The sequence below is a fragment of the Artibeus jamaicensis genome, unplaced genomic scaffold (genome assembly GCF_021234435.1).
Source record: "Artibeus jamaicensis isolate MK-2021 breed Jamaican fruit bat unplaced genomic scaffold, CSHL_Jam_final contig_240, whole genome shotgun sequence".
Taxonomy (NCBI): Eukaryota; Metazoa; Chordata; class Mammalia; order Chiroptera; family Phyllostomidae; genus Artibeus; species Artibeus jamaicensis.
Genome location: NW_026521506.1, coordinates 16893461 through 16910604, shown reverse-complemented (window position 1 = coordinate 16910604; position 17144 = coordinate 16893461). Strand labels below are relative to the sequence as shown.

Genomic DNA, 17144 nt, shown 5'->3' with positions numbered 1-17144 from the left:
TATCAGAGTAATTGTGATGTTTTCAAAACACAAATTTCATTTACATGCTGAAATGTATAAACCTTTAATTGCTCCCCATCACAAAAGTACTCAAACTCTGGAGTGTAACAGAAAGCTTTTAAGCTCTTAAAAATATATATCAGCAAGGATTCTGATTTAAAGGCTTTGGGATGGACCCAGGGCAACATATTTATTGGTTTTAATTGGTTTTAAATAATTTCCACAAATCAATGTGATGCAGAACCATGCTTGAAAACAACATGTAATAAAAATTTCAACTCCTTAGTGTTGGCACACAAAGCTCTCCATGATTGGGCCTTGTCTGATTCTTTTTCTTTTAAGTTTTAAACAATGAATAGAAGCTTTATTATCATTGTTATATTAAACTGGTCAGAATGACACATTTTAAATTCTTTTCTTTTGTTGGACATTTACATGAGTTTTTATTTGATAATATAACTAACATTAAAATGAACATCTTTGAGCATAGAAATCTTTCATCCAGATAGTTTTTTTCTCTTTTTTTCTTTTAATAGTTCAACTACAGTTTTCTTTTACTCCCATCCCAGCCCACCACCAAGCCATCTGCACTTCCTCCAATTTCCACCCCCACCTACTTTTTGTCCATGTGTCCTTTATACTTGTTCCTGTAAACCCTTACTCTTTTCCCCTGAAATTCCCTCCCCTTGCCCCTCTGGTCACTGTCCCCCTTTCTCTATTTGTGTCTTTGGTTATACTTTGCTTGTTTGATTGTTTTGTTGTTTAGCTTCCTGTTAAAGGTGAGATCATATGGTATTTGTCTTTCACTGCCTGGCTCATTTCACTCAGCATAATGCTTTCCAGTTCCATCCATGCTGTCCTAAAAGATAGGAGCTCCTTCTTTCTTTCCGCTGCATAGAATTCCATTGTGTAAATGTATCATAGATTTTGGATCCATTCATTTACTGATGGGCACCTAGGTTGCTTCCAGCACTTGGGTATTGTAAATTGTGCTGCTATGAATATTGGGGTGCATAGGTTCTTTTGCATTGGTGTTTTAGGGTTCTTAGGATATAATCCTAGCAGTGGAATTGCTGGGTAAAAAGACAGGTCTGTTTTTAGTTTTCTGAGAAAATTCCCTGCTGTTTTCCAGAGTGGTTGTACCAGTCTGCAATCCCACCAAAAATGTATTAGGGTCCCCTTTTCTCCACAACCTCTTCAACACTTGTTGTTTGTTGCTTTGTTTATGATGGCCATTCTGACCAGTGTAAAGTGGTATTTCATTGTGGTTTTAATTTGCATCTCTCTGACGGCTAGTGATACTGAGCATCTTCTCATGTGTCTCTGGATCTTCTGTATGTCCTCCTTTGAGAAATGTCTGTTCAAGTCCTTTGCCCATTTTTTTTATTGGGTTGCTTGTCTTCTTAAAGTGGAGTAGTGTAAGTTCTTTATATATTTTGGAGATTAAACCCTTGTCTGAGGTATTATTGGCAAATATGTTTTCCCATGCAGTTAGTTCTCTTTTTATCTTAATACTGTTTTCTTTATTCATGCAGAAGCTTTTTATTTTGATGAGATTCCATTTGTTTATTCTTTTCTTTATGTCCCTTGCTCTAGGGAACATATCAGTGAAAATACTGCTGTGTGAAATATCTCAGATTTTCCTATGTTCTCCTCTAGAATTTTAATTGTATCATGACTTATATTTAAGTCTTTTGTCCACCTTGAATTTATTTTGGTGTATGGTGTAAGTTGGTGCTCTAGTTTTTCTTTCTTTCTTTCTTTCTTTCTTTCTTTCTTTCTTTCTTTCTTTCTTTCTTTCTTTCTTTCTTTCTTTCTTCTTTTTCTTTCTTTCTTTCCTCCCTCCTCCCTCCCTCCCTCCCTCCCTCCCTCCCTCCCTCCCTCCCTCCCTCCCTCCTTTCTTTCTTTCTTTCTTTCTTTCTTTCTTTCTTTCTTTCTTTCTTTCTTTCTTTCTTTCTTTCTTTCTTTCTTTCTTTTTCTTTGCACATAGCTGTCCAGTTCTCCCAACACCATTTGTTGAAGAGGCTATTTTTACTCCATTTTATGTTGCTGCTCCCTTTGTCAAATATTAATTCACCATAGAGACTTGGGTTTATTCCTGGGCTCTCTATTCTGTTCCATTGGTCTATGTGCTTGTTTTTACACCAGTATCAGGCTGTTTTGATTACAGTGGCCTTGTAATACAGTTTGGTATCAGGTATTGTGATCCCTCCTCTGTTCTTCTTTCTCAAAATTGCAGCAGCTATTCTGGGTCATTTATAGTCCCATATAAATTTTTGAAGTGTTTGTTCTATGTCTGTGAAATATGCCATTGGTACTTTAATAGATATTACATTGAATCTGTAAATTGCTTTGGGTAGTATGGACATTTTGATGATGTTAACTCTTCCGATCCATGAACATGGCATATGTTTCCATTTGTTTGTTTCTTCCCTGACTTCTTTCTTAAGTGTTGTGGCATTTTCTGCATACAGGTCTTTTACCTCTTTAGTTAGATTTATTCCTAAGTATTTTATTTTTCTTGTTGCTATATCAAAAGGGATTTTTTTCTTGATTTCTGCTTCTGCTGATTCATTGTTGGTATACAAAAATGCCTTTGATTTCTGGATATTGAATTTGTATCTGCTGTTTTGCCAAATTTATGTATTAGATCAAGCAGTTTTTGGGTGGAGTCTATAGGATTTTCTATGTACACTATCATGTCACCTGCAAACAATGACAGTTTTGTTTCATCCTTTCCAATTTGGATGTTTTTTATTTCCTTTTCTTGTCTGATTGCTGTGGCTAGGACTTCCAATACTATATTGAATAGAAGTGATGAAAATGAACAACCTTGTCTTGTTCCTGATCTTAGTGGAAAAGATTTTAGTTTTTGCCCACTGAGTATGATGTTGGCTGTAGGTGTCATATATATGGCCTTTGTTATGTTGAGGAATGCTCCCTCTATTCCTACTTTGCTGAGTGCCTTTATCATAAATGGGTGGTGCACCTTATCAAATGCTTTTTCTCCATCTATTGATATGGTCATATGTTTTTTGTCTTTGCTTTTGTTTATGTGGTGTATCGCATTTACCGATTTGCGAATGTTGAACCATCCTTGCATCCCTGGCATGAATCCCACTTGGTCATGGTGTATGATATTTTTAGTGTATTGTTGGATGTGTTTTGCCAATGTTTTCTTGAGGATTTTAGCCTCTATGTTTATCAGTGATATTGGCCTGAAGTTTTCTTTCTTTGTTGTGTCTTTATCTAGTTTTGGGATTAGGATGATGTTGGCTTCATAATAAGAATTTGGGAGTCTTCCATCATTTTGGATTTTTTGGAATAGTCTGTGGAGAATAGGAGTTAGCTCTTCTTTAAATGCTTTGTAGAATTCTCCTGTGAAACCATCTGGTTCAGGGCCTTTGTGTGCTGGGAGTTTTTTTATCATTGCTTAAATTTCTTCTGCTGTTTTTGGTCTGTTCAGGCTTTCTGCTTCTTCTTCATTGAGTTTTGGAAGATTATATTTTTCTAGAAATGTGTCCATTTTCTCTAGGTTTTCAAATTCTTGGCATACAAGAATGTATGCCAAGTATACCTAGAAATTTCATAGCCATTCATTGTAATATTTTACACTTCTTTGTATTTCTGTGATATCAGTTGTAATTTCTCCTTTTTATTTCTGATTGTCTTTATTTGGGTCCTTGTTGTTGACCCTGGCCAGCAGAGTCCTCCTGTTGTGGCTTACGGCAAGAATGAAGGCACAGGCAATAACAATCCTGGGGAGAAAAAGGGAACAGCCATGACTACTCTCTCAAGGGGAGAGTGCCTATGGGTGCCTCAGCCACTCCCTCAAGAGGGGAGTGCCCCGACCCTTGCCTAGATGTGCTTTTATTGTTTTCCTGTCTTACATCATAGATAGATTTATTACATATTACATAGAATATTATTGTCTACATTTTAGGTACAATCAAGAAAATGAAAATAACATACAGAGGGGAATGATGATGAGCTAATAAGCTCTGCCCTTGGGAAAACTCATACAGGCTTTGGAAATTACCTTGAATATAGACAATACATATTTGTTGTTTTAGACCAGGGTGATAGATTTTTAGCAAGAGCAAGCCATAACAATCTGTATGCATTTTGTAGGCCTGATTCCTATGGAAAAACTCAGTTTGAAGCTCTGGCTCCTGCCCACCACTTCGCTTCTGTAGGTTTTTCATACAGAGCTGAGTCACATTTGCCAGGCCAAAACAAACTGATCCCCTACAGGTCCTCTCTCTTTTTTTATTGATGAGCCTGCTTAAAGGCTTGTCTATTTTGTTTATCTTTTCAAAGAACCAGCTCCTGGATTCACCGACACTTAGAATTGTGCTTATCATCTTTACATCAATTAATTCTGCTGTAATCTTGGTTATTTCCTTTCTTCTACTTGCTCTGGTCTGTTTTTGTTGTTGTTCCTCAAGTTCTTGTAGGTATAGGGTTAGGTTGTTTGTTTGAAATGTTTCTGTCTTCTTTAGGTAGGCCTGTATTGTTATGAACTTCCCTCTCAGGACTACCTTTGCTATGTCCCATAAGTTTTGGGTTATCATGAGTTCATTTTCATTTGTATCCAGAAACTTTTTTATTTCTTCCTTAATTTCATTCTTGACCCATTCATTGTTTAATAGCATGCTATTCAGTCTCCATGATTGTGATTGTTTGGGGGTTTTTCCCCTTGACTTTTGATTCTAGTTTCAGTCGCTTCTGGTCAGAGAAAATGCTTGATATGATTTCAATTTCTTGAATTTGTTGAGGCTCATTTTGTGTCCTATCATGTGGTCTATCTTTGAAAATCTTCCATGTACATTTGAAAAGAATGTCTATTTAGCTTCATTGGGATGAAGGGCTATATATATATATATATATATATATATATATATATATATATATCAGTTAAGTCCATTTCACCTAGGGCATTGTTTAATGCCACAATATCTTTGTTGATATTTTTTTGGAATATCTGTCCATTTTTTTACAGCAGTGTGTTAAAATCCCCTACTATAATTGTGTTGCTGTCAATATCTTTCTTGAAGTCCTCCAAGATTTTCTTCATGTAATTGGGTGCTCCTATATTGGTTGCAGAGATATTTACAATGTTTATGTCTTCTTGGTGAATTCTTCCCTTGAGTATTATGAAGTGACCTTCTGGGTCTCTCTTTATGGCCCTTTTTTGAAGTCTATTTTGTCTGAGATGAGTATTGCTACCCTGGCTTTTTTTATCCTGTTTGCTGGAAAAAATTGCTTCCAGACCCTCACTTTTAGTCTGTGTAGGTCTTTTGTCCTGAGGTGGGTCTCTTGTAAGCAGTATATGTGTTGGTCATGCTTTCTTATCCATTCAGCTATTCTATGTTGTTTTTTTTTAATTAGAGCATTTAATCCATTTACATTTAAGGTTATTATGGATAAGTACTTATTCATTGTCATTTTTGTACTTGTGTTCCTCTCTCTCTCTCTCTGTCTCTCTCTCTGTCTCTCTCTCTCCCCCTGTCTTTCCTTAAGGCAGTCCCTTTAGCGTGTCTTGCAGAGCTGGTTTGGTGGAGGTATATTCTTTTAGACTTCTTTTGTCTTGGAAGCTCTTTATTTAGCCTTCTATCTTGATTAAGAGCCATGCTGGGTAAAGCAGCCTTTGTTTCAGGCCTCTGGTTCTCATTATTTGGAATATTTCTTGTCATTCTCTTCTGGCTTGGAGTGTTTCCATTGAGAAGTCAGTAGCTAACCTTATTGGGACTCCCTTGTATGTTACTTCCTGTTTATCCTTTGCTGCCTTTAAGATTCTCTCTTTGTCTTGGAATTTTGCCATTTTAAAGATGATGTGTCTTGAAATGGGCCTCTTCGGGTTCCTTTTGATTGGGACTCTCTGTGTTTCCTGTATTTGCGTGACTTTTTCTCTCATCAAATTAGGGAAGTTTTCCATCATTACTTTTTCAAATAGGTTTTCTATCTCTTGCTCTTCTTCTTCTCCTTCTGGTATACCTGTTATTTGGATATTATTATGTTTCGTATTATCTTGTATTTCGCTTAATCCCTCTTCATTCTTTCTGAGCCTCTTTTCCTTTTCTTGCTTTTTCTGGGTGTTTTTTTCTACTTTTTTCCTCCAGCTTGCTGATCTGATGTTCTACTTCATCTATCCTGCTTTTGATTCCTTCTATTGTGTTCTTCAGTTCAGAAACTGTATTCTTCATTTCCTCTTGGCCCTTGTTGATAGTTTCTATTGCCTTTTTCATGCTGATATAGTTTGCAGCAAGTTCATTGTAGTTTCCCTGTAGTTTCTGGTAATTCACTGTGAGCTAATAGAGCTTCCTGATAACCATTTTTTGAACTCAGTCTCTAACAGTTGAGTTGTCTCTATTTCATTTAGCATTCTTTCTGAGGCTTCCTCCTTTTCTTTCATTTGGTTATTGTTTCTTTGTCTTCCCATTGTTTGTGAGACTCTTCTTGTTGGCCTCAGCTTCTTAAATTGATTTGTTCTGACTCCCTGGGTTTATGGTGTGATCTTCTGTGGTAGAATACCTGTGAGAATCAGTGGTGCAGTCTCCTTCAGGTATCCTGGTGTTCACCGCTTATACCTACTCTTTTTTTGTGTGATCATTTGGAGGGGTAAGGCAAAATGGTTTAAGACAGCAAGGGAGTATTCTCTGCTCTTCTATTCTAGCATATTCTATGCCATGCTATTTATAGTAGCAGCCAGTAGAGAAGAAATAAGAGACCCTTTGGCTATGCATAGTGTTAACCACGATCTTCTGCCCAACTAGCCACTTTTTGGAAAGGATGGAAAGAATCTTGTTGGGGAGGGAAGGATTTTGAGTTGGATCTAGAAAGCAGTGAGGTTGTGGGAGGTCAGATTCTGACGTAAGGTGAGAGTAAAGGATAGTAAATAGGTGTAGTATGTTAGAGAATAGAGTTAACCAATACAGTGATAGAGTTTAGGAATCTGTGAAGTGGGCTAAGACCTGGGAGGGGTGTTGTGTGGTATTTACAATAGTATGGAACAGCTATTATTTACAGTAATATTAGAGCAACAATCATATAACAGAATCTATGAGATCTAGATACCAAGAATAGGGAGTATCAGACCTTCAGTAGTGTGCTAATGGAACACAGGTGAAGTGAAGGACAGTAAATTAGCAATGCACTATGAATGAGAAAACAGGGGAAACCTGTCAAATGATACAATATGACCAGCCAAGCAAAGAAGACTAAACAGAAAGAAGAGAAATACAAAAATATTATTCAATTAAAATATGTAAGAATAATGGAAAAAATAATAATATAGATATGCAGTAATTTGCAGGTTCTCTGTAATAGCAAAGTATAATTTGCCTCTCTGTCTCAGCTGTTGGGATGCCCAAACAGCTGAGCATTGGTCAAAGAGAGTGACAGGAAAAGAAAAGATTTCTAACTTTATTATTTCTCCAACTGGATCACTTTATAATCCACTCCATTTTGTCACCTGCATTAAGCATTAATCTAAGTTGCCATTACAGAAACAAAAATAACAACCCCAAAAGAGTAATTCTGAGAAGTATACAACTCGTCCCTCATATATAATTGATTACATGACCACACATTTACTTTATCTAATTTTATTAATTTCAAAGTTATTCAAGTCTGCTAATTTTTGTGCTTGGAAGCTATTCAAAAATGATTACACATAACCCTTTCTGTGCTTTGCAACACATCCCCACTGTTTAAAAACATTCACAAGGGACAGACTTGCATCTAAGTACATAAGGTCCCTTCAACAGTTCCCCAGGCTTTTCAATCTTCTATCCCCAATGCATAAAGATGAACATGATAACTTTGTTCCCTATTCCTTCCATTAATTGTTAATTGATGCTTATTACATTATGGCTATCTCAAAGTCTCTTTAGAGAGTCTAAAATACACAAAGTAATTCTATGGCTACCTGTAAAAAGGATGAAAACCAAGATCATGATTATCATGTACCCAAAGTACAAAATGGAGCTTATAATGCTCACGATTTAAAGTTTGGTAAAAAAGTAATAAACTATATACATAAAAAATAAACAGCTGTAAAACCACTAGTAAAAAAGATTCTCTACCACTAATGATAATCCTGTACAAAACGAAGAAAAAAAAACTTCTTAGATGAATTTCTACCTCTAAATTGGTTAGCATTTATGGTAATAACAACATAAAGTTCACTCTGTAAACTTACAGAGTAAAAGAAATAAAGGGAGAAGTTTTATAAGAAAGTTAATATCATATGTACTGTCTGACTAATCTATGTTCCACTTGGAGTGACCTAAAAACTATACGTTCTTGTTTTCTAGGACCATGTCTGTGCTTGAGGACTGTATTTCTAGTGTATGCATTCTTGTACCATGATGCTGCCTCAGCCCTGGAAGCTTCCAGGTCAGTTTTAATATACTAGCCAGAATTGTGCTGAGCCTGAATTAATGCCTTAAGCCACATAATAAAGGTGAGTATAGAAACTTATGATAGTCATTTTATAGTAAATGGAATTTGTTTTAACCAGCTAAATGCAGAACCCATGGAGACATGCCTGAGATCAGTATGCAGGTTAGTCTCACCCTGACCCATAGGATCCTACAGATAATAGTTTTACTATAAAAGTACTGTGGTCAAAGGCTAAGGGGATAGACCGTGCATAAAATAGTTATAGTTATCATAACAGTCCTAAAGTGCTATTTTTAGAAGGGCCTTCTTGCAAGGTAGACCCTTGACTTACATCTGGGAATTTGAAATTTAATCATTCCCTGGTTGATAAGACTGGTCTGCTATACCTAGACTGTACAATGTGATTTATGGTGAATAGTTGCTTTCCTTTGGAGAGTGTGGAATGTTATAATTGCCAGACACAGGGTGCCTAACCATAAATGCTGAGTCTCTACTTGGTTTCCCTGGGCAGAAACATTGCACATATATTAGTATACTTTCTAGTGCTGGACAAAGAAGCCCACTTGGTGTGCCCCCTCATGAAAGAGAAAGCATGGGAAGACTGTGCATGGATTTCTTCAGAACCCACCTGTGTCTTTTTCCCTTGCTGATCCTGTTGTATATTCTTTTGCTGTAATAAACCTTAGCCATGACTGCATCTATATGTTGTATTCCATGAGTCCTTCTAGTGAATCCTCAAACATGGGAGTAGTCTTAGGGTACCCCAAAACATTGCTAAGAAATAAAAGTAGAGGTATTATATAACTATTACTGTAGCTCTCACTAAAGACTGTCACAAATTTTCTCTTAGAAAACTTACCATAAAATTAATAAGTAGCTAAGTATGATTTTACACAATTATAATTTTTACCTTTATACCTAGAGCTCAAGGAGAAAATGCTCTAGGATATCATGTATATAATAATCATTCCCTAAACCTTCTTTGTCATCTTTAGAGAATCACTTTTAATTGTCAAAATAAGAATGATTTAGATTAAAAGAAAACATGTTTACTCCCACCTTAGTTATCCAGAGAGATGTCAGGGAAAAAAATAAAGATGGAGTGGGGTGAAAAGAACTGTTCATGCCTATAGTAACCAGGAGGCAATAAAATTAAAGTAAGAGAAACTGCCTTTAGCAGCAATTTCAAACATAAAATACAATCCTAGCCTAAGATACAAAAAAAATGTAATTGTTGAAAATGCCATTGAACCAGATCTTTTATATTTCTAAATATCAAATCAGTTTCCTATATTTTCTATGTTAATTGAGTATTATGCAGCAATTATAGTAACTAGCCAGAGAGAAATTGCTTTCTGTTTAAAATTTCCATCAAATTAGCATTAACTTGATAGCTGCATTAAAATCAAAATGTCATTAGGAAAACATAATATAAAACCAATCCAAAATTGTAGAAACCATGCATTCAATATTTATTTCCTTTCTCAAAATTGGAATTAGACTTCTAATTTCAATAATACAAGTTTAGAAAACTTAAGATGCATTAGTTTATTATGTCTTTACCTCAGCACATAAGTAAAAACAACACAGCCCTGGCTGATGTAGCTCAGTGGATTGAGTGTGGGCCTGTGAACCAGAGTATCGCAGTTCGATTCCCAGTCAGGGCACATGCCTGGGTTGCAGGCCAGTTCCCAGCAGGGGATGCATGAGAGGCAACCATACATTGATATTTCTCTCCCACTCTTTCTCCTTCCCTTCCCCTCTCTCGAAAAATAAATAAATAAAATATTTTAAAAAACAAAAAAAATAAAAACAACACAGAAAAAACTGTGCCTTCTGAACAGGCAATCAAGAAAAGTATAAAGAGGGAGATGGGGCGGGGGGGGCTGGGATGGGAGAAATAGACAAAAAATGTACTTGAAAAATAATTAAATAAAAATTTTTTAAAAAGTATAAAGATTAAGAAAAGGAAGACAAACATAAAGTACATCTGATGAGACCTGAAAATAAAAATTATAGCTTTAAAATAAATTTGAACTTAATAACAAAGAAATATTAGTCCAAATCTATACAAAAGACACACACTTCTCTACTAACCCTTAACTCTTCATTCTAAAACTTCATCTATCTCTCTAGTATCAAAAATATATATATCCCCTTACCTATGAAGTTTCAGAATCAGTGTTTCTACTTATCTATATTTTTTTGCTCATATAATTTCATTTTCACTTAAGACCTGAATAACAGCTCTATAATTTTTTCCATATACAATTTTAAAGATTTTATTTATTTATTTTGTAAAAAGGGAAGGGAGGGAGAAAGAAGAGGAGAGAAACATCAATATGTGGATGCCTCTCTCAAACCCCCTGCTGGGGACCTGGCCTGCAACCCAGGCATGTGCCCTGACTGGGAATTGAACAAGCAACTCTTTGGTTCACAGGCCACAATTCAATCCACTGAGACACACCAGCCAGGGCTTGATACACATTTTAAAACATGATTTCTCTTTAGAAATGGAAGGCTGTAAATGCCATAAATATGTGTGACCACATTACATAACAGAAAACCAGAGACTCAAATGCCACTTTGCCTTTGAACATCTATTGACAGGCTGCCTTCTCAAACAGGTCTTTATATGATGGCACACATAATTCTGTTAAATATATTTTCAAACATGTATTTTTTTCCACAAATCTGTGTGTGAATTACATTTAGACCCAACTTTGGTTGTTTTTTGTTCTTTTGTTTTGTTTTGGCTGGGTACAGTGAACTTGATTGATACATGACAAAGTAAGGCTCCCTAATGCCCTTTCTTCAGGGGGTCTGGGATGGAAACTGGAGGTCAGGAGATTCTCAGAGTGTTGGGGGATCAATTTGGGGCAAGGACATCCCAGAAGCTGAGTACCTCTCTTCCTGTTGCTTGGGCTGGTGGTTCAGGAGGCTCTTACTCCTTGCAGGTCATGTGGACCATAAGGTCCACCACCCTGTTGCTGTAGCCAAGTTCATTGTCATACCAGGAACTGAGCTTGACGAAGTGGTCATTGAGGGTGATCAAAGGTAGAGGAGTTGGTGTCACTATTAAAGTTGCAGGAGACGACCTGGTCCTCCGTATGACTCAGGATGCCCTTGAGAGGGCCCTCTGATGCCTGCTTCACTGCTTTGTTCATGTTATCATATTTGAAAGCTTTCTCTAGGCAACAGGTCAGATCTACAACTGACACATTAGGGTGTGGGAATGTGGAAGGCCATGTCCGTGAGCTTCCCATTCAGCTCAGGGATGACCTTGCCTACAGCCTTGGCAGCACTAGTAGAAGCACTGATGGTGTTCTAGGCAGCCCCTTGGCCACCACAGCACAGCTTCCCAGAGGGCCCATCCATGGTCTTCTGGGTGGCAGTGATGGCATGGACTGTGGTCATGAGTCCCTCCACAATACCAAAGTTGTCATGGATGACCTTGGCCAGGGGTGCCAAGAAGTTGGTGGTGCAGGAGGCATTGCTGACAATCTTCATGGAGTTGTCATACTTGTCATAGTTCATACCCATCACAAACATGGGGGTGTCCACAGAAGGGTCAGAGATGATGACCCTCTTGGCTTCACACTTTAAGTGATCCCCAGCCTTCTCCATAGTAGTCAAGATACCAGTGGTCTCCACAATATTGCCACAGCACCAGCATTGCCCCTCTTGATGTTTGCTCCTAGGAGAGGGAGATTGATTTTCCATTAATTACAAGTCTCCCATTCCCCTCGTTGACTGTGCCTTTGAACTTGCCATGAGTACAATCATACTGGAACATGTAGACCATGTAGTTGACATCAGTGAAGGGGTTATTGATGGTGACAATACCCATTTTGCCAGAGTTAAAAACAGCCCTGGTGACCAGGCACCCAATACAACCAAATCCACTCACTCACCATTATGTCTCAGGACTGCAGCTGGCACTGAGCAGCAAAGCATGGCTGTCAAAGTGGAGGAGCAGAGAGCCTAGGTCCAACTTTGAAGAAATAAAGTAATTTCTTTTATTATTATAGAGCTGAGCTGACTAAATTGGGTTGAACAATATACTTTTTTAAAAGCCTTCTGAAGATAAGAAGAAACTGATGAAGCAATCAATACCCCATTTTAATATCTCATCTTAAACATATAGTTGGGTGTGATAATGAAAGCTGGGAGGTGGGGAGAATTATTTCTACAGATAATATATACATACAAAGTTTCACACAACAAGCACACTGTTCCTCACTAAAACAAAAATTAATTTGTCTTTTAGTTTTCATTTTAAATTACTTCTTCATTAAAATATCTGAAAAATATGGTTACTAGAATCTATTTTGCAGCATGTTGAATATTTAGTTGCTGACATGGTGACAGATTATACTGGTTAGCTTTGGAACAACTTTGACATAATGCTGTTTAAAAGGTGTGCAATTAATGTGCGGGATTAAGCCTAATTTCTGAGGACTTAAAAGTTTTGTCTGAAAGATTCCTTTGGGACAAAATTGTTATAAACACACACAATTGGCTGCTGAATTATATTTTATGGTGCTTTTGCCCCATTTCCAAAAAATCCCTCCATAGTAACACCCCAATTGGTCAGCTCCTAAAACCACAATGCAGTCAAGAATCAGGAAGTAACCAAAGACATTCAAATTAAGAACAAACTGACAGTAACCAGAGGGAAGATGGGAGGGGATAATGTGGGTAAACAAGGGAAGGGTTGTCAAGGAACATGTATAAAGGACACATGGACAAAGCCAAAGGTGGATAGAATCAAGAGTAGGAGTTGAGGATTGCTGGGGTTGGGGAGAGTGGGGGGGGGGAAATGGAGACAATTGTACTGGAACAACAATAAGAAAAAAGAAAACTGTACTTGAAAAATAAATCAATAAATTAAAAAAAAAGAAAAAGGAATCAGGAAGTAAGAAAAAAGGGACTCAGAGCAACTAAACTACTTGTCAAAAAGCTCAGGCACTAAAGCTGTTGAACTTTAATTAGAGAGAACTGATTCTTACTTTACATACTTTTGAACTACCTTGGTTATTAAAATTCATTTTTTAAATTTTATTTATTTGTTTTTAGACAGAGGGTAAGGGAGGGAGAAAGAGAGGGAGAGAAACATCAATATGTGGTTGCCTCTTGAGTGCCCCCACCAGGGACCTGGCCCACACTAGCATGTGCCCAGGCATGTGCCCTCACTGGGAATCAAGCCGGCAACACTTTGGTTTGTAAGCCGGCACTCAATCCACTGAGCCACACTAGCCAGGGCTGGTTATTAAAATTCTTAAACCATGACAAATAAATAAAAAGAGGAAAACTTCAAAGAGCAGGCATCCTGATACACAGAACAAAGAGCTGATGGAAAGAAACACAGAAAAACTTTATTTACAGCTCAATACAGATGAAAACCCAAAGTCAGTTGACTTCAAATTATTATTTTTTTTAAATTTTTTTATTGATTATGCTGTTACAGTTGTTCTATTCCCCCCTTCATTCCCCCCCCACCCCACCCCCCCCATCCCCACCATTACCCCCCTTTAGTTTATGACCATGGGTCTCAAGTCCTTTAGATTCTATATTTCCCATGCTATTCTTGCCCCCCCATCTATTTTCTATCTACTGTCTATGCTACTTATTTTCTGTACCTTCTCCCCCCTTCTCCTCCTCCCACTCCCCTGTTGCTAACCCTCCTTGAGATCTTCATTTCTCTTTCCACTCCTGATCTAGCTGTCCTTTTAGTTTGCTTTCGTTTTAGGTGTGGTTGTTAATAACTGTGAGTTTGTTGTCCTTTCACTGTTCATGTTTCTTTAACTTCTTTTTCTTAGATAAGTCCCTTTAACATTTCACATAATAAGGGCTTGGTGATGATGAACTCCTTGAATTTGATCTTATCTGAGAAGCACTTTATCTGTCCTGCCATTCTAAATGAAAGTTTTGCTGGATAGATCAATCTTGGCTGTAGGTCTTTGGATTTCATGACTTGGAATACCTCTTTCCAGCCCCTTCTTGCCTGTAAGGTCTCTTTTGAGAAATCTGCTGACAGTCTGATGGGGACTCCTTTGTAGGTGACTGTCCCCTTAGCTCTTGCTGCTTCTAGGATTCTCTCCTTCATTTTAATTTTGGCTAATGTAATTATGATGTGCCTTGGTGTGTTCCTTCTTGGGTCCAACTTCTTTGGGACTCTCTGAGCTTCCTGGATTTCTTGGAAGTCTATTTCCTTTGCCAGATTGGGGAAATTCTCCTTTATTATTTGTTCAAATAAGTTTTCCACTGATGGCTGTGCCATTCCCCCTTCTGGTACCCCTATAATTTGGATGTTGGAGCATTTAAAGATGTCCTGGAGGTTCCTAAGACTCTCCTCATTTCTTTGAATTCTTGCTCCTTGACTCTTTTCTGTTTGGCCATTATTTGCTTTCTTCTGGTCCACTCCATTGATTTGAGTCCCAGTTTCCTTTTCATTCCTATTGGTGTCCTGTGCAATTCCATTCATTTCAATTCGTTTCGCCTTCATATATTTGTCTAATTTGTCGGTATAATCAACCAGTTCTATGAGGATCCTGATGACCAGTGTTTTAAACTGTGCGTCTGAGAGTTTTGCTATTTCTTCATCGCTTAGATCTATGGGCTCTGGGGCTTTGAGATATTCTTGCGACATTTTTGGTCTATTCTGGCCCTTTAAGTGTGAGAAGCAGCGCCTTGGACTCCCAGGTCGCTGGGTTGTGACGCTGTATGTGGGGACGTGGTCAGAGCAGGGAAATGGCGACCCCCTCTGCTGTTTCTCACAGCTGGGTGAGGATTAGCCTCTTAGGTGGTTCACCGGGGCCGGGCCACTCAGAGTCGCTGGGTTATGATGCTGTATGTGGAGGTGGGGTCAGAGTGGGGAAATGGCGGCGCTCTCCACTGCCTCTTGCCACGGGGACCCGCCGGCCCCAGTCCAACCGCCCACTCCCTCGCTTGTCTGCCTGCGCACAAATGCACGACCACAGTCAACACGCAGCACCGCTTCCCCGCTGTGTCCCCCAAGGTCGCTCGCCTGGTGGCTCGCTCGGTCACTCACTAGGTCCAACCCTGCGCCTGGATTCCGCATCTGGATTCCGCGCCTGAGTCCTGCTGACCGAGACCTCCTATGCAACCCCGCTTCACCCGCCACTGGTTTCGCCCCTTACCGGTCAGGCTGAAGAATTTGTTGTTAACGGACTTCCGAAAAGTTCAATTTTTCTGTGTTCTGGCTGTGTTTTCTGTTGCTAATATTTAGTTGTCTCTAAACTTGGTTGTGTGAGAAGGCACGGCACATCCACCTATGCCTCCATCTTGGCGGAAGTCCCAACTTCAAATTATTTTTAGCAGAGGAACTTTAACTGAAATCTCACATGGAAGGCCAGTGTAGAAAGCAAATCTAAATAAGAACTGCCATTCCCATCTTAGGCATCTCCCTCCAAGAAACACCTCCACTCCACCACCTGCAATAGCTAACAGAAGTACACTTTGAGACCAACTTTACTAAGTCACTGGGAAAGGCTTTTAAAAGGTTGTTACTTTATAAAAAAGTAAAATTTATACAAACTCCTATCAAAAGCTGGCTTTAAATTTTTGTCATTTAAGTCTTAGTTCCCTAGGAAATTCTCCCAGGTCAGATTGCTACTTGTTGCATAAAGCAGGGACAAATCAAGTTTTGCCATGTCAGAATTTAACTACCTTGAAATACAGTAATATTAATTCAGTTCCTTAACAATCACTATTTTGAAATTATAAAGATACAATACTCACCAAATACTGTTTAGAATTAAAAAAAACATTTGAATAGGCCCTGACTGGTATGGCTCACTGGATTGAGCACTGGCCTGAAAACCAAAGGGTCACAGGTTCAATTCCCAATCTGGAGCACATGCCTGGGTTGCCAGCCAGGTGCCTGGTGGGGGGCACTCAAGAGGCAACCACACATTGATGTTTCTCTCCCTCTCTTCCTCCCTCCCTTCCCTTCTCTCTAAAAACAAATAAATAAATTTTAAAAAATAATTGAATAAAAATACAGCTAAAAGGTAATATGCCATCTATTATGATACCACGGTTTATGATACAAATGGTTTTATAAAGAAAGTCTGTTCAGGAATCTGGTTTGTATGAAATGTACCCCCAAGCTGCTCAAAAATAAATCAAGTGTAAATCAGAATGTCATAAAATCCAAGTAAATTTATACAAATATATTACAATACAGAATCTTGAATCTAACAGAACATGGAACATTTTCAAGAGCAGTCATGTGGGCAGCACTAGACCAATGCTGTGTAATAGAAATTTATCCAAGTCAAATGAGCAATTTTAAATTTTTAGTAGCTATATTTTAAAAAGTAAAAAGAAACAGATGAAATTAATTTATTTTATTTTATTTACTCTAGCATGCCCAAAAGATCATTTACATTGTTAATACAAAAATTATTAATCAGAAATATTATATTCTTATTGTTCTATGTGTTTGAAAACCAGTGTGTATTTTAGTTACAACACATCTCAACATGGACTAGCTACATTTCAAGCACTCAAAAGCCACATATGGCTAGCACACAGTTAAACAATAAAGATATTTATCTCTTCTTATAAATTTCAAGGGAGAGATTAGACAAAATTTACTGGTGATTATTTCAATATAAAATAATGTATGATGTCAAAACATTCTCTCTTAGAATTTGTCATACAGAGAACAAACTGATGGTTGCCATATGTGAGGGGGTTTGGAAGGCTGG

At 37.9% G+C, this 17144-nt stretch overlaps 1 pseudogene; it reads right to left on the bottom strand.

Annotated features, from left to right (window-relative positions):
• Positions 1-11350: 11350 nt before the first annotated feature.
• Positions 11351-12256, bottom strand: LOC119058102 (glyceraldehyde-3-phosphate dehydrogenase-like; annotated as a pseudogene).
• Between the last annotated feature and the right edge of the window lie 4888 nt (positions 12257-17144).